Source organism: Rhineura floridana, chromosome 18 (assembly GCF_030035675.1).
Source record: "Rhineura floridana isolate rRhiFlo1 chromosome 18, rRhiFlo1.hap2, whole genome shotgun sequence".
Taxonomy (NCBI): Eukaryota; Metazoa; Chordata; class Lepidosauria; order Squamata; family Rhineuridae; genus Rhineura; species Rhineura floridana.
Genome location: NC_084497.1, coordinates 4019281 through 4038624, shown reverse-complemented (window position 1 = coordinate 4038624; position 19344 = coordinate 4019281). Strand labels below are relative to the sequence as shown.

Sequence of the window (19344 nt, the reverse complement as noted above, 5' to 3'; positions counted from 1 at the left end):
GGAGAAAGTCTCTCTCCCTGCCAACCCCTACCCAAAAATATCCGAAGGAAGGGGTTTTTTATTTGGGAAAGAAGATTTTTAATATATGTGTGTGTGTTCCATTCAAGCCTAACTGAAAATGCAATTCGTAGACCCACTAATTCATACACAACCACAAAATTCACACACACACACATCCTTTCAAATGGTGCAGTTCTCAATGAATGCACCAGGACACAACCTCTGCTAAACTTGCTGGGGATGACCTCTGAACAGACGTGCACAAGAGCTGCCTTGAAAGCTTGATGCACGCTTGCTTGGGAGAAAGCCTCACTGAGCTGAGCGGGGCTTACTTCAGAGTAGACATGCCTAGAATCAGGCTGCACAGACAAGATGGGCACCTCCATAGGCTGTCTTGCTTGGGTCAAAAGGCAGTTCCTTGCAATCCCCCTCCCCCAAAAAAGTCTATGGGGTATAGCCAGCTAACCCCTACTTAGAGTAGACCCATTGAAATCGATGGACCTAAGTCAGTCATGTGTATTAACTTCAACGGATCTCCTCTGAGGAAGACTAACATTGAATTCCACCCATTGCAATCCTAGCCATGTCTAATCAAAGGTAATCCCCGTAGATTTCAAGGGGATTTGACTACCAGGTAAGCTTGCCTTTGGCATGTGGGTGGTGGTGTTTTTTTTTTTTTTTTTTTAAAGAAAAACACCCTAAAAAGGATTTAGGACACTGGCAACGCGAGTGCCTCTGCTCAGAATCAACATTTCCACCGGATTTACTCCCAAGAAAGGATCCAAAGACTTGTAGCCCAAGTATATATATTTAGTTTTAAGTATTTACTTTGTTCGAAAAGAGAAAAGGGTGAAAGAGAAATTTACCGGTTCCTTTTGTAGAGATCCGAAGGGAAAGATCCAAAGGCGATTCTTCTGGGGTTAAAAACATATTTTTAAATTAAAAACATAAAATAAACACACAATCTAACAAGCCCTCTGCTACCACCTCTTCCAGAATCAGTCCCCTGTTCGAGACAGCTCCATCCGTCTCCTTCAAGTCCATTCGCAGGCTGCCTTTTGTACAAAGTTCAGGGTTTTTGGTGTCTTTTCAATTTTAATTTTTTTTTTTTGAAAGCCAAATGTGCAGATGAGATCAAAACAACGCCTGCTTTCTTCTTTGTCTGGCCGACTCATTCAAAAAAAAAACCCTGATCTGCTGATTATTTCCACTGTTAACATTTTTTTCAAAAAAAAAGAAAAAAAAATCCCCCCAAAAGGGAAAATGAAGGTGGATCCAGCCACTATCAGCAACAATGCTCCTAATCTGCTCAGATGTCCTGAAATGAAAGGGACATTTGTCCCACTCTGTAAGAAAGCCACAGGCCACCCCACAATTTGTGGCTTTCAGACTACTGCTCCACTGATCTGTTGCAAAGAGACTTCCAAACCAAAACAAAAAGGGATCTTGCTTGGGAAGGAGAGACAAGAAAGGAACACCAAAAAAGAAAGAAAGCAGAAATTAAAAAAAAAAAAAGATTTCCAGCCAACCAAAGCTCAGCTTGCCCTCGGCTCTCCACCCCCTTTTCAAAAGGAGAACTGCAAAAGCTGGCCTGGAAATAATAATAGATATACATAGAAAAAACTTTCCCTGAGTCTGCCCTCTCTCTTGTTTCCTGGGTTGTTTGGCTTTTTTTCCCATGTTAAATATTTGCATATGCGCTTTGTAAAAAGCAAAAAGGCCTTCCTCCGTTGGGGATGACCTACAGATGCATTCCTCCCCAACCCAATCATCATCATCATCATGCACAGCACATAAACAAACCCAGTCTGGCCAACATGATCCAACGAGCACCAGCAACACCAGCAACTCAATCCTCAAAGCACACACACACACACACACACACACACACGGAGAATGAATGAAAAAGAATATATCACAAACACACACACACACACCTCTCTCCTGCCTCCTTTACACTTTTGATTTCTCCCTCTCACTCACACACACACCTCTCTCCTGCCCCCTTTACACTTTTGACTTCTCCCTCTCACTCACACACACACCTCTTTCTCCCTTTTAAAAAAAAGGAAATTGCAAGCTTCAAATGAGGGATTTATAGGTTGTTGGGGATCTTTTTTTAAAAAATGATAGGGGGGTGGAAGAGGATATGAGAAAAGGCAAAAATATAAAACCTGAGGAAGGAGGGAGATTGCCATCTTTGCAACCAGGGGAAGCTTATTATTGAACATCAATATTTGGCACATTACTCAAAAGAAGCTTTTTTTAAAAAAAAAAAAACCCTGTTTGCATCTTTTTAGAGAGCGCTGGTTTGGGGTGCGGGGAAGAGGAGAGCAAAGGGCCTCCATGGATAGGTAGGGTGTGGGAGGGAGATCCATTATTCAGTCCCCCCCTCCCTCCCCAATATATAGTTCCTTTGCATCTGCGTTTTATTTTATTTCTATTGCGAGGACAGATCAGAAGAAAGGGTGGGGGGAAATGGGTTTTCCAAATGCAACAAACACTTGCAGGGAGGAAAATCCACAATGGGAATGAAAGGGGCTTACTTCTGCGTAGACGTGGATGGGGTGGCACTGCCTACCCATTTCATCACACACACCGCTCTTGAAAAGAAAGAGGGTCTGAGGTCTCTGTGTGTGTGAGAGGGGGGGGGCGCATGGTATGTGTGCAAGTGTGTGTGTGTGTGTGTGTGTGTGAAATTTACAAAAGAAAGCAATTGGGAATATCTGTATTCAAATGGGGATATAGGTATCACATACCCATCTATATTACACCTTGTGGTGCCTCAGTCTGTTTTCCACACACACACAGTCCTTTTAAATAACAAAGAGAAATGGGGCGCGCCACACCACATTTCCCAGTAACCTGACCCAACCCATTTCTGGCTTTGAGAAATGCATCTGGTGAAATGGATTGGAAAAGCAGCGAAATGTGTGTGGGGCGGGGGAGATGGTATTGATCGGAGTGTGAGGGACATTCACTTCACACACCCAGACTTTCTCCTTCACTCTAAACCCCTGGAGAATACACTCTCCTCCTCTCCCTCTCTCCCCCCTTTCCTTAACTGTACTATGTACTTAATGGCCATTTTGTAGTTTCGATTTCCACACACTACCATCTCCCTCTCTCTCTCTCTCTCTCTCTCTCTCACACACACACACACACACACACACAAAGAGAGAGAGAGAGAGAGAGAGAGAGAGAGAGAGAGAGAGAGAGAGAGAGAGAGAGCCTGCCACTGACAGAGCTAGAGATGGTGGGAGACATTCGATGCAGTTCGGATTTCAGCATTGATGAGATCCGCACTTTCCAAAACAACATGAGAAGCAGAATGCAACAGCCCACTTTTCAAAATTTGCACTCCTCTGGATTTTGCACAGTTCTCCAGACACACAATGTTTGCAAAAATGCGTATGGGAGTGGGAATCTGGCATATGGGGGGGGGGGAAGCATACAAAAATGCATCATATTAGGGGAAACTACTTGCAAAATTAAAAAAGAGCATATTTGTGAAAATTGTTGTTATGTGGCTTCAAGTCGATTTCAATTTATGGCAGCCCTCTGTGTTGGGACTACGACCTGGGAGACCACGGTTCGAATCCCCACATAGCCATGAAGCGACCTTGAGCCAGTCACTGCCTCTCAGCCTCATGAAAACCCTATTCATAGGGTCACCATAAGTCGGATCGACTTGAAGGCAGTACATTTACATTTATGAATCAGCAACCTCCAATAGCATCTCTTGTAAACCATCCTGTTCAGATCTTGTAAGTTCAGGTCTGTGGCTTCCTTTATGGAATCAATCCACCTCTTGTCTGGCCTTCCTCTTTTTCTACCCCCTTCTGTTTTTCCCAGCATTATTGTCTTTTCTAGTGAAAAATGTCTTATTATGTGTTCAACATATGATAACCTCAGTTTCATCACTTCAGCTTCTAGTGACAGTTCTGGTTTAATCTGTTCTAAAATCCAATTATTTGTCTTTTTCGCAGTCCATGGTATCCACAAAGCTCTCCTCCAACACCACATTTCAAATGTGTTGATTTTTCTCTAATCTGCTTTTTTCACTGTCCAACTTTCACATCTGTACATAGAGATCGCGAATACCATGGTCTGAATGATCCTGACTTTAGTGTTCAGTGATACATCTTTGCATTTGAGGACCAGACAGAAGGCTTTTAGCTCTGGGAATGTCTGCCCTGAAGCCTTTACAACTGGGTCTTGCTAGAGGATGGATAGATAGATAGATAGATAGATAGATAGATAGATAGATAGATAGATAGATAGATAGATAGATAGATAGATAGATAGATAGATAGATAGATAGATAGATAAGACAGACAGACAGACAGACAGACAGACAGACAGACAGACAGACAGGGGTAACTACAAAAGAGACAGAGGAGATATATGGGAATATAAAAATGAGAGAGAGGAAATAACTGGAGATGAATGAAGATGGAGAGAGATGCATGGGATTGTTTGTTTCAAGCAAGAATCTGAAGAGGAATGGGAGAAGCTGGAATTGAGAGGCCTGTGAACAACAATCAAGATGTCTTGAGTGCAAAGGAATCTGCCTTATCCATCTCTGTCACCAAGTGCAAAGGGGGGGAGGGATTGTGCCATCACAAAGCCTAGAGGGACAGGAAGAAAACAGGCTGCGTTTGGGGACTGCCTGTGACCTTTCGCCTTGGGAGGGTGGCCCACAAAATGTGTCACCACCACCCCACACACGCAGGAAGTGGAAACAGCAGGAAGAAAAACATCGCCCTTGATGCAGAGTTCAGGGCCTGTCTCGCTCTCAGAACTTCAATTTTCAGTGTAGTTTAACAGTCAGAAACTCTGGGAATTGTAGCTCTATGAGGGGGTCTCCTAACAACTCTCAGCACCCATCACAAACTACACTCCCCAGGATTTTTGGGGGGAAGCCATGGCTGTCTAACATACAGAGCAGACAAGGCCTGAGCTGGAATACAACTCATTTTCTCTGGCTCTGGTGATCAGTTAGTCATGAAGCATCAGCGATACGCGTCCTCAGGTTCTTCCCACGGGGAATGATTTTAATACACTTTCATTACGTATTTTGTATCCAATTGTAAAAGCAAAATTAAAACAGCGGGGTGTGATGATGACAAGCGTTCTATAAAACAGGAGGCAATTAATACAAAACTCATATTAGCCAAGGCCGAATTCCATTGTGCTCGCTTAAGAACCTTTTGCCTCCTTAAATCATGCATTTTTTTCTCCAACACAACACAGATTTTTCTACACTGGTCCTCCCCCCTCCTGTCTGCATCATCATATCTAAACCTTCGTTCTTAGTTTTAAACAGTGGCCAACCGGATGCCCCAAAGGGAAGAGGTCCACAAGCAGGACCCGCATGCAACAGCAACTCTCCCCTCCTGCAGCTTCCAGCAACTGTTATTCAGAAGCATCCCGCTTCTGACTGTGGAGGCAGAATATAGCCATCATGGCTAGTAGCCACTGACAGCCTTATTCTCCATGAATTGTCACCAGCTTCGGATGGTAAGACAGCTGTGGCTGTTTCTGGACAGGGATAGCCTGATCACTGTTGTCCACGCACTGGTAACCTCCAGGCTGGATTACTGTAATACGCTCTATGTGGGGCTGCCCTTGACGTTGGTCCAGAAGTTGCTGCTGGTGCAAAATGCAGCGGCAAGACTGCTCAATGGGGCAGGGTATCGCCAACATGTCACCCTGCTGCAAAAAGAATTGCACTGGCTGCCCATTTGCTACCAGGCCACGTTCAAGGTCTAATTTTGGTTTATGAAGCCCTATACAGCTTGGGACCAGGATATCTGAAAGACCATCTTATCCCTTATATACCCAGTTGATCAATGCGCTCTGCAGGTGAGGGCCTCCTGCAGATACCATCTTAACAGGAGGTCCATTCTGCACAACATAGGAAGCGGACTATTATATCTGTGAAATCGTGGAGGATGGGAGAAGTGCCGGATGACCGGAGGAGGGCTAATGTTGTCCCTATCATCAAAAAGGGCAAAAAGGAGGAACCTGGGAACTACAGACCAGTCAGCCTGACATGGATCCCTGGTAAAATTCTGAAGCAGATTCTAAAGCAGCCAGTCCATAAGCACCTTGAAAACAATGCAGTGATTACAAGAGCCAACATGGATTTATCAAGAACAAATCCTGCCAGACTAATCTTATCTCATTTTTTGATCGAGTAACCTCCCTGATAGACTGTGGGAATGCTGTGGACATAATATATCTTGACTTCAGCAAAGCTTTTGACAAAGTACCCCATGATATTCTGATTAGCAAGCTAGCTAAAGGTGGGCTGGATGGAACAACTATCAGGTGGATCCACAGAGGAGGGCCAGGATCTCTTCTCTATCATCCCAGAGTGCAGGACATGGAATAATGGGCTCAAGTGACAGGAAGCAAGATTTAGGATGAACATCAGGAATAACTTCCTGTTAGAGCCGTACGACAATGGAACCAATGACCTAGGGAGGTGGTGGGCTCTCCAACCCTGGAGGCACTCAAGAGGCAGCTGGACAGGCACCTGTCAAGTTTGCTTTAATTTGGATTCCTGCCTTGAGCAGGGGGTTGGACTCAATGGCCTTATAAGGCCCCTTCCAGCTCTATGAGTCTAAGCCACATGCATCAAATACGACTTAAATGTATAGTGTGCATGTGGTCCAAACAGTTACCTGAAAAAAGACTTTACTTGGAGCAAAAGAACATAAGAAATAAAACTATGGTATTCTTTTATCACTAATGGGTCTGCTGTCCTGGGCTCCTTTGAGAGAAAAGGTGGAATATAAATTTAATGAGGAAGGAATGAGGAAGACAAATGTTTCAGGGTAGACTGCTCCCTGAGGATGGGGCAGCAGTGAGAGCTCTGCATGCAGAAAGTCCCAAGTTCAATCCACAACGGCATCTCTAAAGGGCTTAGCCAGTGTAAACAATACTGAACTAGGTGGATCAAGTGTATATGGCAGCTTGCTACGTTCCTTCCATAAAGTGGGTTCCGCCACAGGAAAGGCCCTTCTTGTAGTAATAAACACAGTTCAGCCAGGATGTCCTGAACGTCACATATTTAAAATTGGTCCAACTGTAATTTCAAGGGAAAGAACTCTGGTCGCACTCAGAGATACTCAGAGCTGAGTGCCAGCATCCTTGTAAACAAAGAGAGTGAGCATCTACTCGGTGTTAAGCCTTACATCGCACTTGGAGTGCGTTCAACACTTGCGACGGAAGATGCTTCCCGCAGATCCCTGATGTCCCACTTGCTCAATAGATGGGCCGGATCTGCATGCAGCATCGATCCAGAATCAATGCGATCAAATCGGTGCTTTGGCACTGGGGCGCCTGGGAGGTTTGAGAATCAGGTTCTGCGTTCCCAAAGCAAGGCGCCAGATTTCTAATTAACAAGCTGGGTTTTCTCCTTTCAAAAACCACACACACACACACACTCAAAACTAATTAACCTTCCTGTAAAAAAAAACCCCTCTGGAAACAGAGACCCTTTGAACGGGAACTTAGGAACAGAAGGGTCCGGATGCTTAGGGGAAGCACAATGGAGGATATGTTAACCTCTCACGTTTAAGGGAAGGCAAGATGCTTCTTGATTTTCCTGTTACCCCAGCGATTAACATTCCTGGCGTACAAATTATAATTAGAGTCCTTTTCAAATATTAATGCTTTAGAAGTTGGGGGTATTTATACAGGGCCTGGCATTTATATTTGATGAGATCTGTCAACAAGGGTATGGATAGGTCTTTCTGCTTTCGTTCTGACTTCTTTTTTTCACTCCTTCGCCTTATTTCCAGCCGAGCGCATAAAGAGAACGATTAGCTGGCTTTTACGGTTATTCCCTATAGAAAGAAGGGTTAAGGCCGCGTTTGCCGTCGTCGATGGGTGTGATTCTTTGTTCACAGCTTTAAAAAAAGGAAAAGAAGGGGAATATATTATTGTCCCAGGGGTGTGGGAGAGTGTATGACAGGCAACTGTGTTCTTTTATGAATGTGAGATATAAAAGCAACACGGGGGTCATGACTGAGACAAATAGCATCTCAGATTGCTGGGGTGGGTGGGTTGGGAAATATTCTGCATTTTAAAAAAAAGGTTTCTGGTTTTTAAAGAAGATGAGATCTCTGCCTTCAAAGAGAAGGCCTCAGAAGGATGGGGAAATGAAGATTTATTATGTCTGGAACACTGCCGTCAAAAGGAACTAGCCGCTCTTACTTTAATTTTTAAAAAAGATGGCCGCTAAAAGATGTTTTTGCTGATGTTTAACAAGACAAGCTTTATTTGCTTGAAGAAATAAAAATATAAGTGAGTGCTCCCAAACAGAGGAAGAAGAAATAATGTTCAAGTCACTGGTTAATGCAATATAAAAACAAAATTATTACAGTTTATTGTGTGTCAGCTTCAGGTAGGGACGAGAGATAAACCTGATTCAGTTCGCGCTTTTCAAAACAATATATGAAACGAAATGCAGGGCTGCTGTTGTTTTTAATTTGCACTTCTCTTTTGAAATGCAGTTGAAACCAAAAATGCAAATATTAGGTTGAAGTATGCACAAAAATGCAAAATCTTTATGAAAACAACCTTTAAAAAGGCATCACGTTCGGGGAAACGGCTTTGCAAAAATGTGTATATTAGGCAAACACGTCTCGATCAGGAGAAATCTGCTGAATGAATTTCCATGAGGACTTTTAAAAAAAAAAATTGGAGAAGTGAATTTAAGGTTGGAAAAATAAGGAACAGAGAGAAACCAGAATGGACAGACTTGTCCACCTCTACATCCAGATGAAGCGCGTATTGAGAAATTGGCCTGATTTGTTTTGACAGTATTAGCGTGGAGGATATACCAGGTCCCATCAAGCGTTGTTATTCTGCGCAGTCGTCTGCGGTGGCTTTTCTTACTGCAGTGGCTGTTGCCCATTGGTACTGCTGGGTGGGGTGTAAGGCAGGAGGCCAACAGTAGGTGGAGCCAGAGTCAATTAATCCTAGTTTTGTCTCCGTTCTCTCATGCCTGCTGAGTTCTACAAGGGCAACACTGATAAGGAGGACAAAGCTGACAGACATCACTGATCCCTGGACTGGTTGTAAATAAATAAGGCCAGTGAGGGCTAGCTGAAAGCTTAATTTGTAAACCGCATGTAGGTTTATGTTGAAATACGAAGTGGTATATAAATTGCTTAATTTATATACCACTTCGTATTTCAACATAAACCTACATGCGGTTTACAAATCCCAACGAAAAGGAATTAATGCATGAATCAAGATAAGAAATAGAATACAAATCCCACTTTCAAAACCAAACAATGTTGGTACTGCTATGAGCAATAATAAAAGTCCACATTTTAAGTAACAAAATGAAACAAGTATCTTTTAAACAAAAAATGCATACAAAAAAAGCACATGATACAATCATCAAGATCACTCGCCTGTCTCCTTTTCCTTTTAGGCTATGCTCTAGATCAGAGGTGAGGAACCTCCAGCCCGTGGGCCAAACCTGGCCTGCTAGGTGTCCACATTTGGCCCACGAGGGTGTTTTGGAGAAGTCACGCTGGCCCACCCACAATGGAGAGCTTGAAGTTGGCTCCAAATTGCTCCTTTGTTGGAGCGAGGAGATCGGTGGTCGTGGAAGGCCTTGCTCAAGGAGGGACAAGTGGTTTCCATTCCACGGAAATCGCTTTTTTAAAGTTATTTTTAAAGATGACAACATTTAAGTGCTAACTGGCCAAACTGAATATTCTGTCACCTTGATTTCCAGCCACTCCCCTTTTTAAAAAAAAGAATCCCAGAAGCAAATGGTAACCACAACTGGGAATGGCAAGAGACAAATTCTCGAGAACATTCATGTGAATTCCTACAAGCAAAACCGTTTCTGATTTCAAACACGCAACCTGTTGGCATGTGTCAAGTGGGGTCCTGGGCTGTTCCCTCCTTTTCCTTCCTCCCTCCCAACTCCTGTTACCCCCCATCCCAAAGCCCCCCATCCCTGAAAGCATCATCGACCCCTTCTGCAGGTCGTTCTTCTCTTCCCACCCCCAGCGACCGCAGAGATAAATTACCGCTCAAGGTAATGAAAGCAGATGAAGACGCAACGAGGACCGACAGGTCCAATTTATTATCCCACCACCAGCTGTTTTTAACAGGGACTAATGCAATTTCATCAGCCGCCGTAATAATAAAAAAATAAAAGGGGGGGGACACTGCAGAACATACAGGTTGATCACACGGCATGCTATGTTGCCGGAAGCCGTGCTGCAGAGGGAATAGTACATTTGGCCCAGCAGTAGCGACGACCATCAGGGGTGATGGAGCAAAATGGGGGCCTGGAGAATGGTCATCCTTTGGAGAAGGCCTCCAGCGAAACTCAGGGATAGACTGAGACTGAACGCTCAAGGCTTTGAAAGAATCGGTGGGATGCAGACAGCGTGATGTCGAAGAAAATTAAGCAAATCTCCTAAGCAGCCGTAAAAAAAATGAGTTGTTGGTACTCATACCGTCAAAAAATCACTGTGGGTTCTAGCACAAAATGGTTGCCACGGGCAGCCAAATAAGAGATGCCTGTATTAGATGCGTGGCTAGCTAGGCAGGCTCAAACTGACTACTTTGCATACAGCCAGGCTGGATGAGGACCTGGGAGACCAGGGTTCAAATTCCTCCTACTCAGCTCAGCCCTGAAGCTCACTGGGTGACTCTGGGCTAGTCACGGCCCCTCAGGCCACAGTCACGATATTATTCCACTTGAAACAGGCATGGCTTCCCCCAAAGAACCCTGGGAAGTGTAGTTTGCGAAGGGTGCTGAGAGTTGTTAGGAGACCCCCTATTCCCCTCCCAGAGTGGCTTGACAATCAATCCCTCTTCCCAGAGAACCCTGGGAGTTGCAGCTCTGTGATTTCCTATTTATCCCTTTGACAGCAATGTCTTCTTTTCACCGGCCTGCTTGCCACTGAGGTCTCCTGACCCCCCTGTCTCACACCCTCACTTCGCCCTTATCCTCCCCTGTCCCTCTCTGCCTGACTGGCTCACCGATTGCCCCATCCGTCACCGGTTGCCTGCCTTGATTCTTATCGTCCTCTTCTGCCCGGCTTTGTCAAACTTTATCTGGGATTCCTTCTGTCGTCAACGACTGCACTTCCCCTGGGCCCTCTCAACCATCATCCTGTACTTGGCAAATGAGGGGTTTCCGTTTTGGAATCTTGGGCGCATCACTTTTTAAAAAGAAATACAAGACCTAAGAAACAAAAGCAGCAACAAGAATGCAATGAAAAATCATGCCGCGCCTAGAACAGCAATGGCTACAACAGGCAGAAAAATCATAACAGACTAGTAGAGTTGGAAGGGGCCTATAAGGCCATCCGGTCCAACCCCTGCTCAAGGCAGGAATCCACCTGAAAGCATCCCCGACAGGTGCCTGTCCAGCTGCCTCTTGGATGCCTCCAGGGTTGGAGAGCCCACCACCTCCCATGGTCATTGGTTCCATTGTCGTACCGCTCTAACAGTTAGGGTTTCCCCCTGATATTCATCCTAAACCTTGCTTCCTGTCACTTGAGCCCATTATTCCGTGACCTGCACTCTGGGACGATCGAGAAGAGATCCTGGCCCTCCTCCGTGTGACAACCTTTGAAGTACTCAAAGACTGCTGTCCTATATCCCCTCGGTCTTCTCTTCTCAATATAAACATCCCCAGTTCTTTTCGTAGGGTTTTGTTTCCAGTCCCCTGATCATCCTCGCTGCCCTCCTCTGAACCCATTCCAGTTTGTCTGCATCTTTCTTAAAGGGCAGTGTCCAGAACTGGTGGTTCACCAAGACCCTCCGCAATTTTCAAGTGGTCCATGGGGGAAGGAAAAGTTTGGGAACTGCTGGTTTTGGGGAGGGGGGAGAGAGAATGAGAAGAGAAAAGGAACATGAAGGAGGTTTCACAAAATTATGTGTGCTGTATGTGAAGAGAAGATTCCACCCACCCCTCTCCTATGACTAGAATAAAAATTGATTGGTAGGAGATATCTTGGGCTTCTTATTGATTTAAAAAAAAAACACTCTGTACTGGATTTTCTTAAAAAAGGAAGTGCTGATATAAACCATTACGATAGAAAGGTTCACACAAGCCCTTCCATGCACAGAAGGAATGTGTAGAGTAGCCTTTCCCAACCAGTGTGCCTCCAGATGTTGTTGGACCACAACTCCCGTCAGCCTCAGCCAGCATTGCCAATGGTCAGGAAAGATGGGAGTTGTGGTCCAACAACAACTGGAGGCACACCGGTTGGGAAAGGCTGGTGTAGAGCAATGGAGACTGGTGAAAAGCAACCCGAAGGCACCATGGGTTGCATTCAGCTAAGCCCTACTCCAGAGTGAAATGGACTGCCTTCAAGTCAATTCCGACTGATGGGCGACCCTACGAATAGGGTTTTCATGGTAAGCAGTATTCAGAGGGGGTTTCCCATTCCTCTGAGGCTGAGAGGCAGTGACTGGCCCAAGGTCACCCAGTGAGCTTCAGGGCTGTGTGGGGATTTGAACCCTGGTCTCCACGTCGTAGTCCAACACACTAACCACTATGCCACACTGGCTCTCTTACTCAAGAGTAAGCCCGCTGAAATTAATGCACCTGAGTCCCATCCATTCACTTTGGTGGGTCTCCTCTGAGCAGGACTAGCATTGCCTACCACTCCCACATTTCCTGCTTCCTCAGAAGGCAAACAGTTTGCCTGTCACGAGACAGTTGCTTCTGTGGCTCCGCCGGGGGGGGGAGCGGGAGAGAGAGCAAGGGAGTCTCTCGTGCACAGAAGATTTATGTGATCAGGCATAAGAGGCAACATGTGCTTATTAAGTTGCTTAGTTCAAGCTGCGGTCAGAGCGGGAGTATCCCTGCACGTTCACCTTTCAACAAAGTTTTGCCTGACTGCCTCCTGCCCTCAGGTCCTGCTTGGGGTCTTCCCACAGTGGGCACCAGGTTGGCCATTGTGAGAACAGGATACAGGACTAGATGGGCCCCCTTTGGCCTGATCCAACCGGGGTCATCTTAGGTTATTATTATTATCATCATCATCCCGCCATTCCTCCCAGGAGCCCAGTGCACCAAACGAAAACACTCTAAACCATCTTAAAAATAGACTTTAAAACATATTAAAACAAAAAATCTTTTTTTTAAAAAAAGCTTTAAAAACGTCTTAAAAAGCAATTCCAAAACAGATTTATGGTCCTATTTATTCAGTACAATGGGGACTGGAAGCTTACTCTATTTTAGGGGCACATAAGAACATAACAAGAGTATGCCAAATTGATGGCTGCTAGCCACGATGACTATGCTCTCCCTCCAGTCAAAGGCAGTATGCTTCTGAATAGTCGCTGGAAAATGCAGGGTTGGTCCTGCTTGTGGGCTTCCCATTGGGGGCAGGCCCAGCGCCAGGCATGATTGGGCCCTTGGGCACCAGCCTGCTCCGGGCCCACAGCGCCCACACGCGCATTCCACCTACCTTTCATGTCATGTCATCTCAGTGCCTTAGGGAAGCAGCCACCACCATCTTTGTTGATGGTAGGTATGCAGGCACAGCCCACATGGCATTTACAGCAACAGGAGAGGAAGGTGGGGCATGTTTGCGTGCTGGCTGTATTGGGAGGGTGCCTGGGAGCTCCCTCTCCACAATCCACAGCAGGGGCCCTTAGCCAGGGCCCGACTTGGCTGCCCTCTGCAGCTGGCCCTGATTGGGGGCATCTGGATAGCCACTATGAGAACAGGATGCTGGACCAGCAGGGCTCTTATGTTTTTATTAAAAGGTATGTGTGTTTGGTTGGTTGGTTGGTTTACTATGAAGCCCAGGTGCGCTTCAAATTTCCTAAGTGAAGCACTGGAAAATGACCAGAAAAGAAAACAGGGTCTATCTCTGATCACAAACAAAGCGAGCAGGACCCATCTGCGCCAAATCCTTTCAGTCTCTCTTTCGCAACTTAGGAACAATCCCCATGAAAGCAAAAGTGCCGTTGCTGCTTAGTATGCGCGGAGAGGAAGCGTTTCCGATCACCATTAGGGAGAAGCATGAAAGACACCGCGTTTAACGGAGGCTGAGCGATTGCATTGATCACCAGCATGGGGAAAAAAACAGCTAAGCTCCAACAGACGGATGGGCCGGCTGGCTGGCACAATCAGCCTTGCTGGGAAGAGTCAACAAGCTAGCAAGCTGCCTCATACCGAGTCAACCCATTGGTCCATCTGGCTCAATACTGTCTACACTGACTGGCAGAAGCTATCCAGAGTTTCAGGCAGGAATCTCTCCCAGCCCCACCCGAAGATGCCGTTTATTTATTTATTGCACTTGTATACCGCCACATAGCCAAAGCTCTCTGGGCAGTTTACAGCAACCAAAAACATTAAAACATATATACACTTTAAAACACATATTTTAAAAATAATTTAAAACACAATTTAAAAATTTAAAACAATTTAAAACACATGCTAAAATGCCTGGGGATGAACCTGGGACCTTTTGCACCTAAAGCAGGTGTTCTACTCTTTTCCCTAAAAATAAAGTAAGCTTCCAGTCCTCATGATCCTGAATGAAGGGCTGTTTTAATAGGGGCACAGAAAGTTGCCTTATACCATATACATTCAGCTCCATTTTGTCTACACTGGCTGGCAGTGGCACTCCAGGGTTTCACGGAAGGAATCTCTTCCAGTCCCACCTGGAGATGCTGCCAAGGATTGAAACTGCGACCTCTGGCATGCAAAGCAGATTCTCTATCCATTGAGCTACGGCCCTTCCCCTCTGTGCTTTTTAGGACTCCACAACAGGGTGATCTTGTCCTTCCCCCTTGAAGCCATTTCCCTTTAGGAGGTGTGAAAATTGGAGGGAGAAATATCAATAATGTAAGATATGCAGGCGATACCATACTATTAGCAGAAACCAGTAATGATTTGAAACGAATGCTGATGAAAGCTAAAGCACAAAAGCAGGACTACAGCTGAACGTCAAGAAGACTAAATTAATGACAATGGAAGATTTATGTAACTTTAAAGCTGACAATGAGGACATTGAACTTGTCAAGGATTGTCAATACCTCGGCACAGTCATTAACCAAAATGGAGACAAGAAATCAGCAGGCGGCTAGGACTGGGAGGGCAGCTGTGAGAGAACTAGAAAAGGTCCTCAAATGCAAAGATGTATCCCTGAACACTAAAGTCAGGATCATTCAGACCATGGTATTCCCAATCTCTATGTATGGATGTGGAAGTTGGACGGTGAAAAAAGCAGATAAGAGAAAAATCAACTCATTTGAAATGTGATGTTCGAGGAGAGCTTTGCGCATACCATGGACAGCGAAAAAGACAAATAATTGGGTGTCAGAACAAATTAAACCAGAACTGTCACTAGAAGCTAAAACGATGAAACTGAGGTTATCATACTTTGGATGCAGAATGAGAAGACAGGATTCACTAGAAAAGACAATAATGGTCTTTTCTAATAAAGGAATTTAGGAATAAAGGAATAATGGTCTTTCCAATAAAGAAAAAACAGAAGGGGGTAGAAAAAGAGGAACACCAAACAAGAGATGGATTGATTCCATAAAGGAAGCCACAGACCTGAACTTACAAGATCTGAATAGGGTGGTTTATTACAGATGCTGTTGGAGGTTGCGGATTCATAGGGTCGCCATAAATTGAAATCGACTTGAAGGCACATAACAATAGCAACGTGGGATGGGGCGATGGCCTCCCTATAAATACAGGAAACTTAACGCCAAGACAAAGAGGACGCTTTTTATTTTGTGATTAAAGGCTCCTGTTCCAAGCTGCCCAGTGACCTGGAGAGAAGCACTTCTGGGGCTGGGGATCCGCTGCAACATTTCGTTGCATGTCTCATGCATTACTGTTATGCTTTGAGCAGGCCGTCGCAGCTCTTTAAATACACTCGGTGCTTTTTACAGAATTCAAGCAATAAATTAAAACATTTTTTTTTAAAAAAAAAGTGAGGGTGGGAGCAAAACTAGAACTTTACCGCTCGCTTCATCACCCAACGGATGGAAACGGCTTCCGAGAAACGGTGGGTGATAAATCTCTGCACCAGCCCAGTGACCTCCAAACTCTGCCAAGAGACAAAGCTGCATGGGCACGGCAGCCGTCGCCTCGCCAGCTCCCACTCTGGGTTGGGAAGCGTCTCAGCAAAGGCTGGAGAAAAGCCCAGAAAGAGAAGAGCCTGTCTCCTCTAATGGAGATTCATCTCCCAGTGTTACGGTTTGCTAGTTCTTGCCATAATTCACCGCCAAGGCAGAAAGAGAGAGGGGGAAAAGATCCCGCCGTGGCTCATTAACAGAGAGGCCCTACAAGCGAGCGCAGATGAGAACAGCCAAGTGTTCAAGGAAGGCTGCAATATTTCAAGCCCTGGAATCAGTCTTATTTTCTCCATTTGTGCCTCTTTTAAAAAAATAAATACTGGAAACCATTTTCAACAAGCCAGCACAGCCCTCCGTAAAGGCAGCCTTTGCCAGCCACTCCAGTTGTGTCTGGACGGGGACCCTCATCAGAACCCTTTTTCACCTTTTGCGATTCTTACAGAAGCCAAGGCCAGCCTGTTTCAGATAGAACCCAGGCCCGCTGCACCGCCCCCTGCAAAAAATAGCTTTCTCCATGTGTCGTTCACACCAAAGCATTTCCAAGGCTGCCACAGCTGCAGGTGGGCTGATGCACGGGCAGATGGGCCAGGAACTCTTGCCAGCTGCCCTGTTAGGAGGTGCAGATCAGGGGAGTGGAGGGTAGAGTTTGGAACTGCAGGACATTAGCCTCATTCCAGCTGCTGTTAAAAAGGAACAGTCGCACTTCAACCTGGTCTCATGGTCACAAGATGCCCCCTGCAGGCTGCAGAAAGAGTTCGCAGTCTTTCTGTTTGGAACTAAGCAGCGTTAAGTGGCTGGCAAAAGGCCTGTGCAATTTCTTGGGGCAGATGGTCAGCCATTTGCTTTCATGTTACCTTCTGTCATATGAAGGTGTCAAGGTGTCTTAGACCCCGTCCCTCAAGTCGCTTCTACTAGGACCCCAATCCTGCACTGAGCAGGGGGTTGGACTTGATGGCCTTACAGGCCCCTTTCAACTCTAGTTATGATTCTAGAACACCTCTCCTGATATGAACCTCCCCAGACACTTAGATCTTCTGAGGCCCTTGTCCAGGTCCCTGCCCCCGAGGGAGGCTCAGAGGGTGGTGACAAGGGACAGGGCCTTTTCAGTGGTGGCTTGTGGAATGTGCTCCCCAGTGAGGTCTGCCTGGCACCTTCACTGACATATTTTGAGCACCGGGAAAAGACTAACCTTTTCTCCCCCAGGCATCTGACAGACGAAGATGGTTTTGTTTGTATTAAGTGTGCTTTCTGTGGCTGTATGAGGGTTGTGGTTGTTTTATTATTCTGTTTTACGGTGTGATATATATGTATTTTGGTTTTTAATAATCTTCTAAAGTTGCTTACCGACCTTTGGGTGACAGGCAGCTAATAAATCTAACAAATAATAATAGTAGTAAGAATAATACTACTACCACCCTCCTCCTCCAACACCAACTTTTTGCTCAGGATCCCCCCTCACAGACCATTGCATATTCTGTGCCTGTCTTGCCTCTGGTTGCTCTGTCCCCCCGGGACCCCTTCCTAGTCCTCAACCTGTCCTGTTGGCATTTCTGGGTCTGGTATGGAATTTGAACCCCAGGCAAACTGCCAACTTTCCTTTCACTTACACAGACTGGCCTACAAACATCCCAACACCTTTGCGCCGCAAGCAGTTGGAGTTTTTGCAAACATCCCGTGCTGCCCCACTAGCTCTGCCAATGGGTGTCTGTGGTTTCAGCCCCATAAGAACAAGACAGCTTGGATCAGAGGGGTAAAACATACCTTTTGGAAAGCAGTCTGCTTGCTTGCTATGCATTAAGAGATTGTAACTGGATTTTTCATGACAGTTGCTGAGATCAAGGATCCGCCTGTGTTTGAATGCAGCTAGGCACCATTTTGAATCAAGATGGCGGACCAAGTCTTTCAAAACTGCACTGATTTTAACCAAATTTTGCAAGATGCTACCTGAGATCTTAAGACACGGTAACCCAATTGTGCACGATGACCCCTGAGATCAAGAAGAAGGTTTTTGTCTAAGTTTGGATACAATTGGATGTCATTTCGAATCAAGATGGAGGACTGAGCCTTTCAAAACTGATTTTTTTTTGTTTGATTCTTAGAATTCCTCAGTGACTCCGGATATGAGGGGGGAAACGGAACACACATTTTCCTATATCCTTTATTAAGTTACACAAAGCAGGTTAACTGATATGGGAAGACAAGGTGGTTGTTCTACTACAAAAGCCCGCCCACCCGCCCCCAGCCTCGTGAGTTGAAGACTAAAACAGTCCATGTGAAACAACAGCTGTGTGTGTGTGAGAGAGAGTGAGTGAGAAATGTGGATTAGGCCCACTCCGGGGGGGGGGGGAAGAGAGATTATTTAATCCTTTTCCACCCCTCCACACAGTCCCAATCTACATCGACTCATGCCCCCAAGCAAATAGAAAGTAAGAATGCAAGAGACAACTGCATGCTTAACCTCACATCCCCACACAAACCAATTACCATGAGCGAATACGGTCATCCCTTGCCCGCCCGCCCCTTCAAGGTCCTTATCAAAACAACATGCAGATTTGGGAGTTTGTGGGGAAGAAGATGAGCTGTCCTTGTGGGGGTTTTTTGGTTGTCGTTGAATCCAAAAACGACGGAGGAAGGTGGACAATGGCACTGCACAATTTGCTAAGCTTCGGGTTAGGACATATCCAGGGAAGAGTGTCAGCTTGGAGAACCTTCATCTAGGTGAAGAAAGACACAGTCCTTACTTATCCGTCTTTCCCATGTAGCTGGGCATTGGGCTTAAGAGTCACTCAGCTGCGCTGGGGTGGTCTGGGAAGGAGGGGACCAGAGAGGGAACTTCTTATCAACCAGAGGCCTGGTCTAGGGCTTCAGGAGAGATGGCTCGACAACCAACCAAGCTTCGGTTTCCCCGCAGAAAACTGCCACGGCAACCCAGGCGGAGGCTGCCTGCCTCACCGTAACGGTTTGCCGGTGTCATCTTAACCGACGGTGAGGTGGCAGAAATGAATCCTTGATGGATGGGCCAGGCTCCTTGAGGAACAGCCGCATCTCAAGGGCTATTTTTCCAGTGGGAGGGTTCCACGGAGAGAAATCGGCCATTCTGTCTACAGATGGTTTGGTGTCTGGGTGGATGGGCTGCTCGAGGCTCACCTTGCTGAGGGACCCGCGGCATCCACGGTAGTGGTCATTTACCGAGAAAGTACCAGTGGAAGATTGCAGCCGCAGGCTACTCACTCCCTC

At 45.9% G+C, this 19344-nt stretch overlaps 1 protein-coding gene across 4 annotated transcripts in view; it reads right to left on the bottom strand.

Moving 5' to 3' along the window:
- The window catches only part of SHD (Src homology 2 domain containing transforming protein D), a 42477-nt gene extending 23150 nt beyond the window's left edge, over positions 1–19327 (bottom strand). For 3 of the 4 annotated variants that reach the window (XM_061601362.1, XM_061601364.1, XM_061601365.1), the window contains exons 1-3: positions 19255–19327; positions 11032–11236; positions 867–914 (exon numbers count right to left, since the gene is read on the bottom strand). The gene's annotated coding sequence lies outside the window, so the exon portion shown is untranslated. Of the gene's footprint in view, positions 1–866; positions 1448–11031; positions 11237–19254 lie in introns of those variants that run through there. The other variant, XM_061601363.1, reaches the window with a different exon arrangement.
- Positions 19328–19344: the final 17 nt, after the last annotated feature.